This window comes from Atractosteus spatula, chromosome 13 (genome assembly GCF_055471065.1).
Source record: "Atractosteus spatula isolate fAtrSpa1 chromosome 13, fAtrSpa1.hap1, whole genome shotgun sequence".
In the NCBI taxonomy this organism is placed as follows: Eukaryota; Metazoa; Chordata; class Actinopteri; order Semionotiformes; family Lepisosteidae; genus Atractosteus; species Atractosteus spatula.
Window position 1 is genome coordinate 20,672,010 of NC_142718.1, and position 16,191 is coordinate 20,688,200.

The 16,191-nt window shown below is 34.2% G+C and overlaps 1 protein-coding gene across 5 annotated transcripts in view; it reads right to left on the minus strand.

Annotated features, from left to right (window-relative positions):
- The window catches only part of tns1b (tensin 1b), a 262,650-nt gene that overhangs the window by 135,312 nt on the left and 111,147 nt on the right, over positions 1–16,191 (minus strand). The gene's annotated exons all lie outside the window — the stretch shown is intronic.

The window sequence follows — 16,191 nt, forward strand, 5'->3', positions numbered from 1 at the left end:
ACAACTCTCAGATAATTCTCAGAAATGCAGTGCTAATAGAAGTAAGTGTTAATGTACAACATATGATAAATTACAATTTATGAAGAAATTTGATAAAACTGCTTTTCTAGACAATGTAATAAGAGGCACTAATCCATTGCATGTGCCCCAATAGAAATGTAAATTCCACATAACTCAATTAATGGTAAATTCATTTGAAAAACTGGCTGTTTCTTAATGCTTTTCTGAATTTCCACCTTTAGTGACCTTTAGTTACATGATAACGATTTTGTTTTTATGACTGTCTAAATACAAACGTTATATTTAACTCCCAGATACAGTCACAGGACACATTCCAGGCTACTTCATAATTCCACATACTGCAATTCCTTCATACTTTTTGAATTTCTTTCAGCCATTTCAGAAGTTATTAAAAAACGTGACCACAAAAACTCAGTTCTTTCAACCATATCCTACATACTTTCATCACTGTTATATGCTTTTTTAAAATCCATTTATCTATACACAGAGCTAAATGTGGATATAAGCTGTACCTGATCTGGCACTGTCTTTTGTTAATTGGCATATTATTATTAATTCAAGGAAAACGTTATTTTTCCTGTAGATACATTATACTATTTATATTTTCTCGATATAAGTAATCTAGACAAATGATTTTTTATGCTCCACTGATATTGTTCTCTCCATGCAAACCTTTTAAATGGATGTTATTTAATATGATTCCTCTCCTGGCTTTGCCTTATCCTGTTTAAGCTGTCTGTTTCTAATCAGTCTGTCTCTAATCAGCATAGATTACCTCTCCCTCTTTGCTTCTGGGAGTCATAGCTTACATACAGTACATACTAACTCTACTCCATGATTAAATTCTTTCTAGTGTGTTTAAAATGGTTAGGAGTGCCACATCAATGTTTTCATTTCGTTTTAATATTTTCTGCAATCTGAGGAGGTGCAAAACACACATCTTTAGATGTTAGTTAGTATCATGTAGAAAACAGCTAACACAGAACTTACCTTTAAATACAGTTTTAACAAAGGTTACTGAAACTTAAGAAAATGCTTAAGGGTACTTGAGGTACGTTAAGTGAAAAACTATGGCCTATGTCTTCATACACCATTCAATCATATTCTGGAATCAGGATAGGACTTCTCAGATATAACTATTTTATTGATATCTATCTAAGCTTACAATACCCTCCAGATTTTGTCATACCTCCAATGAAATAGGAACAAAAGCACCATATTTGACATTATAAATTAATATGAGAGTTGCATTTATACACACTCCTGCAGTTAATAGTTTGTCCATGTCCATTTTTGGCCATGCTTGAGCTGACAGAGGGAATCTGGTGTTTAAATACAATATCTTGGTACAGTGCTATTGAAGTTTAAGATTCTTCCTATTATAATAAGGGCTCAAGTAGATGCAAGTAGAAACCATCCTCAGAAATATATCCATATTTCACAATTGTTATGAATGATTTCTTAACATCAGCTTTACCTTTTTGTGCCAAATATAATACATGTCCAGAAAGCCCAGGTTTCATCTTATCAGTCCATAAGACATGGTTACAATTGTCAATCAGATGTAGTTTGGCAAATGCAGTTTCCCTCATTTAAGAAGGCTTTGCAACCTGACCACGGATTCAACATTCATGTAGGTGACTTTGGATAGTAGTTGCCACTTGCCACTTTATGTTTGGAGATCTCAAACTATTGATGTTATACTTACAGTTGCCTCCCAAACCACTTGTCTCTATAGACCCTGGTGATACAATATACGTTCAACCTCCTCCTGGCATGATGGCTTTTAGTCTGAAATGTCATACAAATACATTCAAAAATGATAGATTCAGCTTTTTGTGGATTTTTCCTCTTGCCACCTCTCTAATTTGTGGATACCATTTGCTAGCAATCTTCAGAGTGCTTTCTGACCTTAACCATGATGATGAGTGACAGCACTGAATATCTTCTGTGTCTCACAGTATTTCCCTCCCAGGTGAATAGGAAACTTTAGGAGGTCTCTATATAGTTCTGGAAGGTTCCATTTTTCTTTAAAAAAGTAGAATGTTATTGTAGACTTGTTTAAGTTGGATTGTATTTCAAATAATATATTGAGGTGTAAACAAGACTGACCCTCATGATTTCCAGAATTAATTTATTTTGTATGACTAATATGTCTTGCAATGTTATTACAATTACAATATAACATTTTGGAACTTTTTTAAGCAAGACACAATCCTAAATCTAATGTTTTATTGGATACTGTTCCATACAAATTACTGTAAACAATCACATTTATGTAAAGTAACATCTATTATCTTTTAATCAGTTCCTGAATTGATGCTATATCGATTATATCCTATTATCCACTATATGGTAGATTCAGCTTGGTCATTTTCAGATTCAGATGGTCATTTTAGCACCCAAAAGCTCATTCTGAAAAAGACTATCTACAGTATATAGGCATACAGTATAAGCATTGAGGTCCTTGACAAAGACCTTCAGATGAGTTGATTTTCATAGCATGTTTCTGATTTTTTAAATTATAAACACTGGAATTCAAAAAGGTGAAATCAGGGTTTGATTTTACCTTATTATAAATGCTAAATTATGCAATGTTCACCTTCTATAACTGGTTTAACTTTGGTACATTCTGAGCACAATTAATGTATCGTAGAGACACTGGACAAGTTCCAACTTTAGATTAAGACTGAGATAGTAGTACACTAATGGTGTATTTTAAAAGATTAGCTCTGGAAGAAAAACAAAAGGCCTCAACACACAAAATGCCAGAAATGTCCCAGTTTGGGCATGATCAAAAACACTATGTTATGGAAAACAACAAACAAAAGAACATACTAGCGTGTGTATCATGGTGCCAGGAAAAACTTCTGCTAGACTTAAAAAACACCGGCAGTCTTAAAAACAAGCAAATTTTAAAATATTTGAACATACACCAGTTGTTGACTTCATAACTTTGCACTTTGTGACTGAGGTAGATTGGGATATTAGTGCAAGTACATGTACAGATGTTTCCTTTCATTAATTAAAACTGTACATACTCTGCTATATATCTGCTTTTAATGGCAAATATCTGTAAAATGCAGGTTAATGTAAGTTTGTCATGCAATGTAAATCACTTTCCATGTCAAGATATACAGTATGAAGAACATATGAAAAACAACAATAGATGAAGTAACACATAATGATGTGGATAAAGCCATGGACATTTGTATTAAAAATCAAGTTTTACAATACAAGTAATACAAGTTTTAAAATAATTTTTTTTTTGAAGGCTAGGCGCGTAACTGTAAAAATCTGTAAAAAACTGTAAAAAGTTATGGAGACTCAACACACAGGCAGAAATCAGACAGAAATCGATGAGAGGAGCTTTTGGGAAAAGTGTAGTAGTTCAGACTGTTTTTGAGGAAGAGTTATATTCTGTAACACCAATATATAAAATCGAAATGTAAAACTCTGCCTTAATTTAAATTATTGCATTTAAATGTGAAGCCCTCACTAAATGTGAAATTATTTGTGCCTAAATGTAGTATCTTGTTTCCTACTAAATCCTCCTATAATAGTATTATTATGTCCTTTTTTTGTTATAACAGGATATGCAGTCCATTACTAATGAATGCAACTGGCTGGTCAAAGTTTTTTTTAATTAATGTTGTTTTCCCCATCAAGAACAGTAAATAAATAAGGACTAAAAATTCCAGATATAATTGTTTCATTAGTAGAACTTTTCCATCTCAAATGTGACATGGATTGAGCCATTTCTATCACAAAACAATAAGTTTAAGGTGAGGGAAATTTGCCTTTAAATCATTTTCTGTTATAAGTCAAATGAAAAACCTTATCTTTACAAGGTCTAATTTGCTTCTATCCTTATCATATTATGCTGCATTCAGAGCTATAAGAACTCAGACAAGATTAAATATATATTGCAATGAAAACCAGGTTAATGTCTGTGAGGTCATATAATGTAGATTACAATTTCACTCAACAAATATTCCCTTGCTTATGAATTTCCATGCAGTATTGTGAGCCTGAAAAACTTTCTTTCATATAGAAAACTTTCTATATAATTTACTGTCATATAGCAATTGAAGGATCCTCTGATTCTCTGATAAATTAGGATTATTCAAAATACATAAGGGCATACAAATCTTGGGCATACAAAACACAGTGTGTTTATTCCAAAGGTGAGAATCCTCCAACCATCAACAGTGGCAAGTTAGAGCCAAGATGAACAAAGTGAAAGCCAGGAACCTGGATAGGAGTCTAGTCCATTGCAGGACTCACACATAGAGATGCAATTTACAGATACCTAGCCAGCCATGTCTTTGGAGAATCGAAAGAAACCAGAATACATGGTGAAAACCCACATGGACACACTAAAAACATCCAAATGCCACACATGCACAGCCCGAAAACAAACCCAAGAGCTGTGAGGCACCAGCATTATCTGCCATGCCACTTTGTAGCCTAACCAACATTAATAACGTAAAACAAACTGAGAAAAGTTAGCTGTTTTTACTTTAATATGATGAATATGAAGTTGTTGCTTCATATTAAGATAGAAAACAATGATCTTGTTCTAGTATTAGTTTCTAATTCTCTTCAATGCTGTTTTACAATATATTTTAATGCTGTGAAAATGAATTATGATCTTCTCTTGTCCCTGTCCATTTCTATCATGCCACTCTGATTAAGAATTTTGATTAATAAAAGCGTTAACTTTTACTATGAAACACAAAAACAGTACTCTCTTCTCTTCTGTGTCAAGTCTAATATAAAGACTTCTTTCTTTTGGTTATGCAGTGTTGTTATTACCTCTACAGAGAATTTGGACTTTACAGAGCATAGCCATTTTTGCATGCTCTGTTGCTGCTTAAGAGGCCCTATCTTCTTCTCCTAAGAAATTAAAGAAAAAAAGTTTGATATTGAGCCAATAAACTGAAATCAGTGTCCATGTATCTCTTTGACAGATGCTGTGGGATTATTTATGTGTACAATGCAGAAAGAAGCTAGATTTTTTAAATCTCACCTCATGCAAATTACATCTAAGAACATCAGAATCAAGCCAAAATATAATGTTTTCTTTTTATCATGGTTTGATACTGAAGACGAGAGCTATACTGGGAATTCAAACACAGCCAGCCAAGAAAAGTTCACACATTTCTAAACGAGGTGAACTCAATGTCCAACCTATCCATGTGTTTCTGTTTAAGGTCTACACTTCCAATAACACCTTGTCATATTGCTTACCAGCAGTCACTCCAATTTATCAGCAATGAACAGGAAACAACAGCTCTTCTCAGCCAAATTGACAGGCTTCTCTCAACCATGAAAACTAAGAAAACTGGAGGTCAAAATCAACCAAATGGTTATGACAAGACAAAAGGTGATTTGGCCAAACTGACAGCAGCTGATATGAGGTCAAGGTTAGAAATAATAAACCCCTGGACAAAACTATTTCAATGTAATGGTACAGTATATCATAACATAAATATCTGTCTCAAGCAAAACCAATGGGCTGAATAATTATTTACCACATTGTAGAATATAGTAACTTTTAATGCAATCAATTTTGAAGATGATGCTTTGCTTTGTTATAGGAATGGTGGCAGCTTTAATAGGAATTAATAAATGACAAACAATAAGTCTGCTTTCTATTTCTAACATTGCTTTGCTGCAAAAGCATGTGGAAGAAAATGGTTACTTAATGTACATGTGTGCCAATTACATACCATTTTTATTTCAGTTCCCTGAATGGATTTTATATCCATTGTTTCATCTTGTAAAGTATAAACTCACTTATTCTGTTCTTTATTTTAACTTGCCCCTCTAGGTCAAGTTTACTACTGTATATATAACATTAGCTAAATCAATAGGTTCCCAAATGGTATCCTTTCAAGGACTTACTGTACTTAATTTGTAACACTGAAGAATAGTGATTTACAAGAACAACAAACCTAAATTGATTTTTGTCAGTTGAATACATTGTAGGATTTGAGGAAGAATAAAAATATTGCTTACTATTATTATTGTCCTAACAAAAAAAAAGTTTTTGTTAAAAAGTGGACATTCTTAGATGGTGTTTCCATGTAGACCTAAATATACAGAGGTATATATCATGTATTTTAGTATGGTAGATAAGGTAAATCCATTGTGTAACAAAACATGCATAGGCAAAGTATTTTGTTTAAATGATATCCCAGGCTTTCTTCCCTCTGAATAATAAAAGCAGATTTTAAAGGCAATCGTATCCTGTGACTCTTAATTCAATTTAATTTATTGCTCTGCCTCCTCAAACATACATATAATAACAGGGGCTGCCCCTTCAGACACAAACAGTATGCACATTAACTCTTTGCAAGACCCAGGAGATTTATATAGTTCTTTCTCTCCTTTTCTCACACACATATGGAGCGATTAACTTGCAGTCCAACTATGGTTAATAATGCAATTCCGATTAATTTTCTGCAAGTCAGCTTTTACTATCAAGCTCCATCTGTATTTATGGGATTCCTCTATAGAAGAAAATACTATTAGGGTTTAAAATCATAATGTAATCACGATGAAATCAATAGACTACAGCCTGAAGAGCCCCTCAGCCTGAGTACAAACAGCATCAAGAATGAAGTAGTGACCAGTAACTGGAGACAGCCTTGTATATCAGGGGTATCTTTTACAAAAAATACATTTTCAAAATGTGTCTATAATGACGTACTGTAGCATGGCCTAGAATTAATTGTGTTTTTTTAATTGTAAATATATTATATATTTATAAAGTGATGCATTCCCATTTGTGGACCTATAAAAGTACAAATTACGGGCTTACTCTAATAGAATCAACGCATTAATGTTAGAGGATAAAGTTCTATTGCCCAATAGAAAGGTTTCAAAACATACAGATTTTAAGTAATATTTTCTTCAGGTTGTGTTTATTAAAAGCTCTTTACCTTTCTAATCAATAGGAATGCATTTCTATTCATACATTTTGTAGATTGATAGATGGGTAGATTTGTCCATGACAAGTGGTCTGTCAAATGCAGTAAAGGCCAGAAAATTTAGCACTAAGGGATCAAAATAAGAAAAAAATTAAAAGCTATAAATCTGATCCTGGGCCAAAAGGGTTAACTTGGGAGGCTTAGAAGGAAACAGATGAATCTCAAAGATGTTGACTATTGCCAAAATATTTTTTTTCTAACTGCGTATGCAGATGATTGAAATTCCCTGTGCTAGCTATGCTTTTCATGCCAAACCAACTGAGACTACACCCCATGAAATAATTAAACCATTTCACTGATATTCCAGAACAAGGTTTCTCAATTATATAAAAGCAATAAATCATTCTTAATAACAAAGTATCCTTTCTGGACTAAACCAATGGAATGCCATAAAGAGTACCCAAAACAAAATGGATTAGAAACCCACAGACAAGCAGAATGAACATGTAGTTTTATTAAACACAACTGCATGCTCTCTCTGGCTTTTCAATACTTTTGCCAAGAACAATAGTTGATATTCTCACAGATGTATGCCCTATTTTATGTTAACATAATGTCAAATGGCAAGCTCTTACAAAGAACTCTCATTGCTATGCTACACCTTTTCAGAAGCACCACAGTAAAGCATGATGGTAAATTTTCAAAGTATGCAATATTGAGTTGAAGGAATGGTACACGTTTAAGGAAAGTACATTTAATAAATATAATTCATCCATCTATGCATTTCATTTAACTGTTTTACTGCATGCAAAAGTGAGTCAGGTTTTCGTATAGAAATGTAAAGAATAAACAGAGACCAAGCCTGGAATCAAGCAATAATCTATAGTGTAATAAGACGTACTGTACAGCTGTACATTGTTATGCCCATTTACTAAGGTGATTGATTAAATATATTTATTGTGCAGCCTTGTAACTTAATGCCTTCAAGACCCTATTACTGGAACATGCTTAGTTCATATTATTGATGATTAACTGCCTGTCATATTTTCTTAATAATAACAACACCTGCATACAGAAAGACAGGTGTCCTCAAAGAATTCTTGAACCATATTTCCTACAAGGCGACACACCATCACTGACAACGTAATTTAAAGTGCCCACCTCTCATCTCAGAAGCTGAGGCAAGACTGTAGAAGACGGTCAAGAACGAAGTTCTGGCATTCCATGCAAAGCTGAAAGCTAACAAATAGTCGAATGCTGCTGTGTCCAATTTTATAAGCAGACAAGGCACTCCTCCACTGGCCCTGGTTTCATAAAGAGGAAGCAAGTCTGTGAGGGAGCTGGGAACACAGCTTTCCTCACACTTCCTTCCAAGCATTCAAATCTACACCTCATTAATGCACTTTCGGGTCATAACTCTGTCCAAATTCAACATGCACACACCCTATTGCACAAAACAAAGATTACATCTCTTGAACCTCGCCTTTCTCTTTTTCCCCCGTAAAAACAACACAATTTATTTAGTTCTCACACACAAACACTTAAAATTAATGATACTGCTTTAACAGCAACTTTTGTTTGTGGTTCAGCAATTTAACTACTAGTGGAAGGTATAGATACATAAAAACAACAATATATACAAGAGAGACAGCAAGCCGCATGATATGATAAAACAAATCAAATTATTATTGTTTTACTGAGGAAATACAAAACAAGAACGATAAGTCAATCCTTTTCCAGCTGGTCCATGACTAGAACACAAAAGGTCTTGGAGGCTCAAAACAATACTTTAATAGATACAGTATACTGTAATAAATAATAGCCAGAAGTATTCCTACTTCTTTTTCAGGAAGAACAGCACCTTTTTTTTAAATAAGCACCTAATTTTTAAATAAAACAAAAGAAGCAGACGTCTAGTGCTATTCACAACATTAATGCAATATTTACACTACAAAAGCTAAGACATCATCATTATAGAAAATATAGAACTTATTCTGAAGAGCCTTCAACTGATCTACTGTACTGTATATCCATTCCTCATTTAAAACAAACTGCATATGACCTAGAAATATAGTATATCACTGTAGTTTAATGTTGTTACAGAATAATTTGTTTATATTCAGTTTTTATTCTGAAGATGCTCAGTGAATTTATGTAACATTATTATACAGCACATGGCAGACAGAAGGCTGAATTTCTGAGTATATTTTCCAGTAGGGCTGTAGAAAATAAAGATATTAGGTACTGTAGATATTAATTAGCTCTTGTCCTTTTACAATGTTCAGAAGGGCAGAACCATCTAAAGAGGCTCACTTCTAATAAAGGCAGAACAGTTGCCTGTCTTTATATATGCAAAAGGAAGAAATAAAAGTCTTTTTAGATGTTTTTGCCCCCCTCAGTGTTGTGAAACAACCAAGGATAAATCCTGTGCATACCAATATTTCACAGTGAGAGTGTTTTCAATATACACTATAAACCTGAAAGACATTTCTAGGCAGATAGATAGATCTGACCTCTTTGCAAGAAAAAAAGTGTTTATAAAAATATTTGGATTGTAACTAAGGGCTGAGTCCATCAGTCACCGTCCCTCATGCTAACAGATGTCCCGAGCAAAGCCAGCGCTCGGCAATAAATGTTCTCTGAAAAACAGAATGCAATTGATTGCATAATAAGAGATGTACAAGTGCTAGCCCATAAGTGTAACTAAGTTCAAGGGAATGTTACAGAGGTCTCACTAAACAGAGTCCCATGATCCCACTAATGTGATACCATTGCAGGGAATGGACATCTTCAAACACTGACTGCTAAGCAAATACAGAATTAATAGGAATCTGTTTGAAGCTACTGTGACAAGGATCACTGAGTACATACTGAGCCTATTATGGTAGAGGCACTCCCAAGGTCTCTCTAGACCATTCAGATCGCTTGTGCGAAGAGCATGGACTTTTGGATTAGGTGCCTGTACTTTGCTTATATTTTTGCTTATATTTTCAGGTTTCAGGTAGCTGTTATAGTTGTTCAAAGCTCAGTGGAGCCATCCCATCTATACTGGTCTCATTACCAAGGTAAAGTACACTGAGGCAAAGCAATCACTAGGTTTTCTGCAGAGTTTTGAGAGAGAGTATGCAATAGCACTCATAGTGTGAAAAAACAATCCTATTACTTTCATGTTACTCATATAGTTTCACAGCTGAGTTCAAATATTCATCATTTTGTCCAAGTGAAAAAATAACATTTTTGTTGTGGCAAACAGTTAAATGGTTGTTTTGTTGAGCCAAGCTTTGCACATCTGTGTTTGGGTGTAAACACAGGCTGTATGCGGATTAATGCTCCTATATCTGAGAGTACAAAATCATCTTTCCCACTGGGAATGAGTCACAGTTTCCTGTGCTGCGTTTTCTTACCACATCTGTATCCAGTCCAAAGCCTTAGTCTGTGTTGAGTTCTGTGTCTGTGTCAGCTATTTTAGGCCAGGGATTTTGGAAGAAAAATCAGTATTGTTTCTCTGTGCACAATTCCAGAGCTTTCAAACACTACACTGTAAGCATGTTGTAGAGATTACTTTGCTCACACTGTTATGGTCTTTTCCTGTTTACAATGGTACACCCCATGTGGGTTTTGACCAGAAGGGTTGTAAATATGATGATAGAGAGTCTGCATTATCCATGTTTGAGCTCTTGTGGTTGTCACACTTTAATGACCATATTGTTAACTATAGCCACTACTTCAATTAAAAAAAAAATCTCAAATCTACTATAGTAAATATAACAAACATGGCAGGAGCATTTGATACGTTTTGATCCTTGTTTAACACTCGGGAGTGCAATAGTCCATTCTGAAATAGGAGCGGTATTGTAGTACTGTATGTATTACTTGTAAAGTAGTAGTAAAATTATTTAAATTAATACATGTGTGTGTCTGTGTATAATTTGAATGCACAGTATTTACATGTTGTGGAGCACAGTAAGTTTATAATGTTATGCACTCACTTTATTTAAGTAATACTTTAATTGTACAAGAAAGATTATTCATGCTTGGCTTGTTGGCAACTTTTTGGTATGCATGTTTTAGAGAAGATCAGAACTGCAAAAGGTACTGTACAGTATATGCCAGGCTTTAAAACACAGTACATTGTTTTCCCTTTAATTCTTGAAAATGTTTCATTATTTGGGAATAGAATAAAAAATAAACATTTTCTAGAGGTTATTAATTGCCTTGCTAAGTTCTCACAGAAGTCATGAGATCAGATTCACAGTCCCTCATCATTAACTTTGAGACATAGTTTCCTTCTCCAAACAAACAGTTTGGATACAGCTTAAACCCCCCACTTTTCTCACCATCAGACCCCAGACAAGGAACCTAGAAGACAAGCATTTTGTTGTATAAAAACACTGGACAACAAAAGCTAAGAATACAATAAAAATACCAACAATGAACACTGCGTTCTGTGAGAAGTTTGTTAGCACAACAATATATTAATTTCGTGTGTTTTCTTGGCATTTACAGAACAGAGCCACTGACACTGTTTAGTTTAAAAACACTGAAAAGACTATAAAGTTTAAAATAAAGAAATTTTGAAAGACACTCTTCAGGACATCCACATTATTACCCATATTTAAGGGAAATAGATACTCCTTTGGCAGAATGCAGACTCCTGCTTTGCTTGCTCTTTGTATTTCTTAGACAGGGCCTAGAGGTGTTTAGAACTGAGTTTCTTTATAGATCACTGTAAACATCAATGTTAGAAACAATACTAATTGAAAGAACTCCCGGTTAAAATCCTGCCAGTCTGAAAAGAAAAAACCATTATGATTTCAACAAAATCTAAGGCTGATAAATGATGTTTTCCAAATGAGTTAGCCCCCAAAACGTTTGACATTCAAAGTGTTTAAGCATTTACCAAATGTGTGTTTTAATCCAGCAGATTACAATTAATTGAATATATATATATATCACTGAGAGACTAAACATCTAAATTCCAGCAATAAAGCCACTACAGAAACGTAGCAGCTTCCGTGAAAAAGAGGATGTCAAAATTTACTACAGCCTGTTATTTATGGAAAACTTGTTATTTTACAAACATATTAAAACATGAAAAGGAGAATACAGTTTAGTATGTTTCATTGTACTTTGCATGCAAAGTACAGTTCTTCAAATCTGACTGATAAAGTTTTTAAAGCACGAGATACAAAGAGAAAATTGATTAAAGTTAAAAAGAGAAAGGAAAAATAAAATGCTGTAATGCATGCTAATTGGATGCAACTGAACTGAATTATGATATTTGGAATAGTCAAAGTAAAACAGCTGTCCTATCTAAGTGACATTTAAAAAAAAATGTGATGTGCAATTCTAAAAACAATAACAACGCATTAAATTATTCTTGAATGTTAATATATGAATTGTGTTCTCAAGAAATAAGATCGATTTGAAGACAAATGAAAGCTGAAAGGAATTCAGCAATTTCCTAATGTGTTTAATAGAATACAGAAAAGTATGGTAATTCTACACATCACACTTGAAGAAATCAGCGTTTTCTCTAGGCTTTTGTAATTCAAGGGTAATTCAAACTTCATACTGTTCCTTTTGTGTGAGCATCCAAAAGCACTCTTAACTATAACTAACATTACAGAATGGAGATCTAGAATGGAGCTGAGAAAATATCCTTATGTTCTATTTATGTGGAAGAGGAAGTAATAGCATTTATGAAAAATTACCATGGTTTTATCAAAACATATAAATATTGCATTTTTTTTGCTTTTTTGCAAAGATTGAATACGCACTCAGAAATAAAAAGAAATGTAAATTTGCTGAATGACTATCAGGAAATGACAGAACAAGAATGGTGTTCGTGTAAGGACAGCAAGGAGAAAACCACTGCTATCCAACATTGCTGCCCATCTGAGGTTAGCTATGGAGCGCACAGATGGCCTACAAGGTTACTGGAACTATATTCTCTAGACAGACAAGTCAAAGTAAGAACTCTTGGACTAACTAAGAAATGGTATGTTTGGCCGAAACCAAAAACTCCTTTGGAACAGAAGAACCTCATCCCAACCATTAAGCATTTTCTTGGACTGTGATGGTTTGGGGCTGCTTTGCTACCTTAGGACCTGGGTGGCTTGCCATCATTGATACAAGTTTGAATTCTAAATTGTACCAGAAGATTCTAGAGGAGAACTGACATTCTACCAGAACCTGAAGCTGCATCAAAAGTAGGTCTTACAGCAAGACAATGATATTAAACATACAAGTACTGTACATCTAGAAAAGAATGGCTTCGGAAGACATTTCGCATTTTACAATGACCTAGTCAAAGTTTGGACCTTTGAAACCCTATCAAAATGTTATGGGAGGAACTGAAGAGAGTTGTCCATGCAAGCCAGCAAGCAAAAGTCACAGAGTGTAAGGAGTTCTTTAAGGATGAATGGGCCAAATTCCTCAAATCTGACGCTAGAGAGTGATCAATGGTTACAGGAAATGTTTAGTTGCAGTCCTTGCTGCTCAAGGGGTGCCACCAGTTACTGAACCTAAAGATTCACATACTTTAGCACACATGGATATTGAATGTTGCAGCATTTGAGAATAAATAAATGGTGAAACAGTATCATGTTTTGTGTCATTTCTTTCATCAAGTTAACTTTATCTTTTATTATTACTTAGATTAAGATCAAATAACATCTTAGGTTTCAAATACAGTATGTTAAATATGTGAAAATACTAAGGTGTTCACAACCATTTTCAAGCTTAAGGCTGTCTGCTAAGCAAATAAACATATTAATTTAAATGTGGTGACTTTCTTTCAGTGTAATTGCCTTGTATTTTTTTTATTTTTTTGCGTTCTTCAAACCCTTGCCACCATTTTGATGTTATAGTGCAAATCTAAATTATTTATTTCAATAAGTAAATGATGAATGCACCACTGCAAATAGACAAGAGACTGTATGAAAGTAAGCTTACAAAATCAAAGTAGCCTAATGAAGTCATTTTTGAAACATGGGGTCCAGACTGCTGAGAAAATCCAGAGGTACAACTCTGCCTGTCATGAACTCTCAGCCTCTTGTAGCTCAGCCACTTTGGACCCCTGGAATTTCCTGTGGGAGACCAAAGGGGCAGAGTAGTAGGTAGTGCTGGCAACTTACATAGTCTTTCAAACTGCTATGATTTCATTAATGGCTGCCAGATGGGGAAATCTTTCAAACTAAAATTTCTTTAAAACGCTATCCCAGTAAAAGGCAGTATTTTCAACCCCCATGTCTTCCCTCACTGCTCACTTTCTTGTAATTGCTTGCTTCATAACAGAACATCTTTTATGACCCCTCAGGCAAAAGAGAAACATACTGAATATATTTTTAGGAAGGGTGAACTCAAACATGCAAAGGTTCAGCCAAACCAAACAGCATGTGGAACAGCCGCACTTGTTGGGAGATTCACACCTCTGGGTTTGCTGGAATTAAAGACACACACTATGCAAAACAATAGGTAAAAAAAATATGCTTAATAGCTATAAACTGATTGTAAAGTAAAATAGATCCACAACTATTTTCTAGAAAAAAATACCAAAATAACTTGTAATATAGCCACTATTATTGATGGTTTACTGTAGATAGCAAACTTTGTCTGACTAGTATAGTCATTATTAATTAAAAATTAATCAACATACTTTTCTTATTAACTATTTTCATTTAGTAACTATTTAGTAACTCTTCTTTAGTCTACTCAAGACATCAGGAAAGCAAGAAAAACCTGGTTTTAGGAGAGTATTTGCAATCCATCATTTAATTACCAATTATTGCATAAATATATGAAATTGAGTTTCCAAGTCCTAGAGCATCCAAAGATATTGAACAACCATTCAGCCAAAAATACCCCATATTAGTTATATTAATTGATTTATCAAAAATCCTTTCTGATGCGCCTCCCAATTGGCTTAATTGGTAAAGACCTAGGCTGAACTTTATGAGCCAGATGTTCAACCTACGAAAAGAAAAACACATCTTCCTGAAAAGTGCTGAGTGTTTATTACACATTAACACAACAGTTTAAATTTAGCAAAAATTGCAATCAATGAGTATATGCTTAGTTTGTTTTTGAGTTCTAGATTTGTTTTTTGGGGATTCGAAAATACTGAGAATTTCCACAAAGCAGAAATCATGCATGAACAAAATGATTTCAGCTGATCATCTAAATAAAAATGTTGTATATAATACATAAACATGCTTAAAAGCTGTTCAGCATTAAAGTCAAAAGCTGAGAGGTAAAACTGCCATCTTCTTTGGGCCCCAGAAGCTCTAAGGTGGTTGTAGAGAGAAAGGTGAAGTTTTATTTACTGACGAATATTGTTTTGCACTTGACAGACCTGATAGAAGACAACGTGTCTAGAGAAGTCATGGTGAACATTATCGTTACTGTTGTATTGTTGAAGCCAACCAAATGGTGAATGAAAGTAAAACAATTTGAGGCTTCTTTACACAAAGTGAAGATTGGGGGCAAACTTAATTTTAAAGCTTAATCTTTTAACCTCTTCATTTTCAAAGACCTTGAATCTTCCATTTTGCAGACCTATCTGGGAATGTTGATTTTCCAGCGGAAGAATGTAAGAGCCCATAGGACTTGGATGACATTGGATTATTTCAACAAAATAATTTTGTTGTGCCCTAGTACATTGTGCCCTGGCCAACTCATTTCATGGACTGAGTCCAATGAACATCTGTGGGACCAACTCAATAGTGCCATCAAGAGGAAAAAAAATTGTTGTTAACTTACTGCACTAAACAGGAAGATTTAGAGAACATCCCACAGGATATAGTCTGATGATGTCTATGTAAAGTATCAGTACTTCCAGGATTATCTTAATGCTGAAGAACGTTCCTACTATTTTTGGATTTTGACAGAGATCAAAATTTAAAACTGAAACCGTGTCATAATTCTGCATTATGTCCTATGACTTTATCTAACCTGTATGTTTAAAATAGTCGATAAGTCCAGAGTTGCATTTCTATTGACAGGGTTTTTTCTAACTTGGGGCTTCTTGACTTAAATAATGTTTTGCTTACTTTATCGAGTACTGCCCTCAAGGGTTCAGCTCTCATTAGCCTAAAACATTCAAGATCCAGAAATGCTGAGAAAAGAATACCTAGCACATGACCTTTCCATAATTTGCACCAACAACAGGAAGCAGAAACAAATAATCATACCACTAGGTACATCTCAAAGTCATCAGATCAGGACTGTT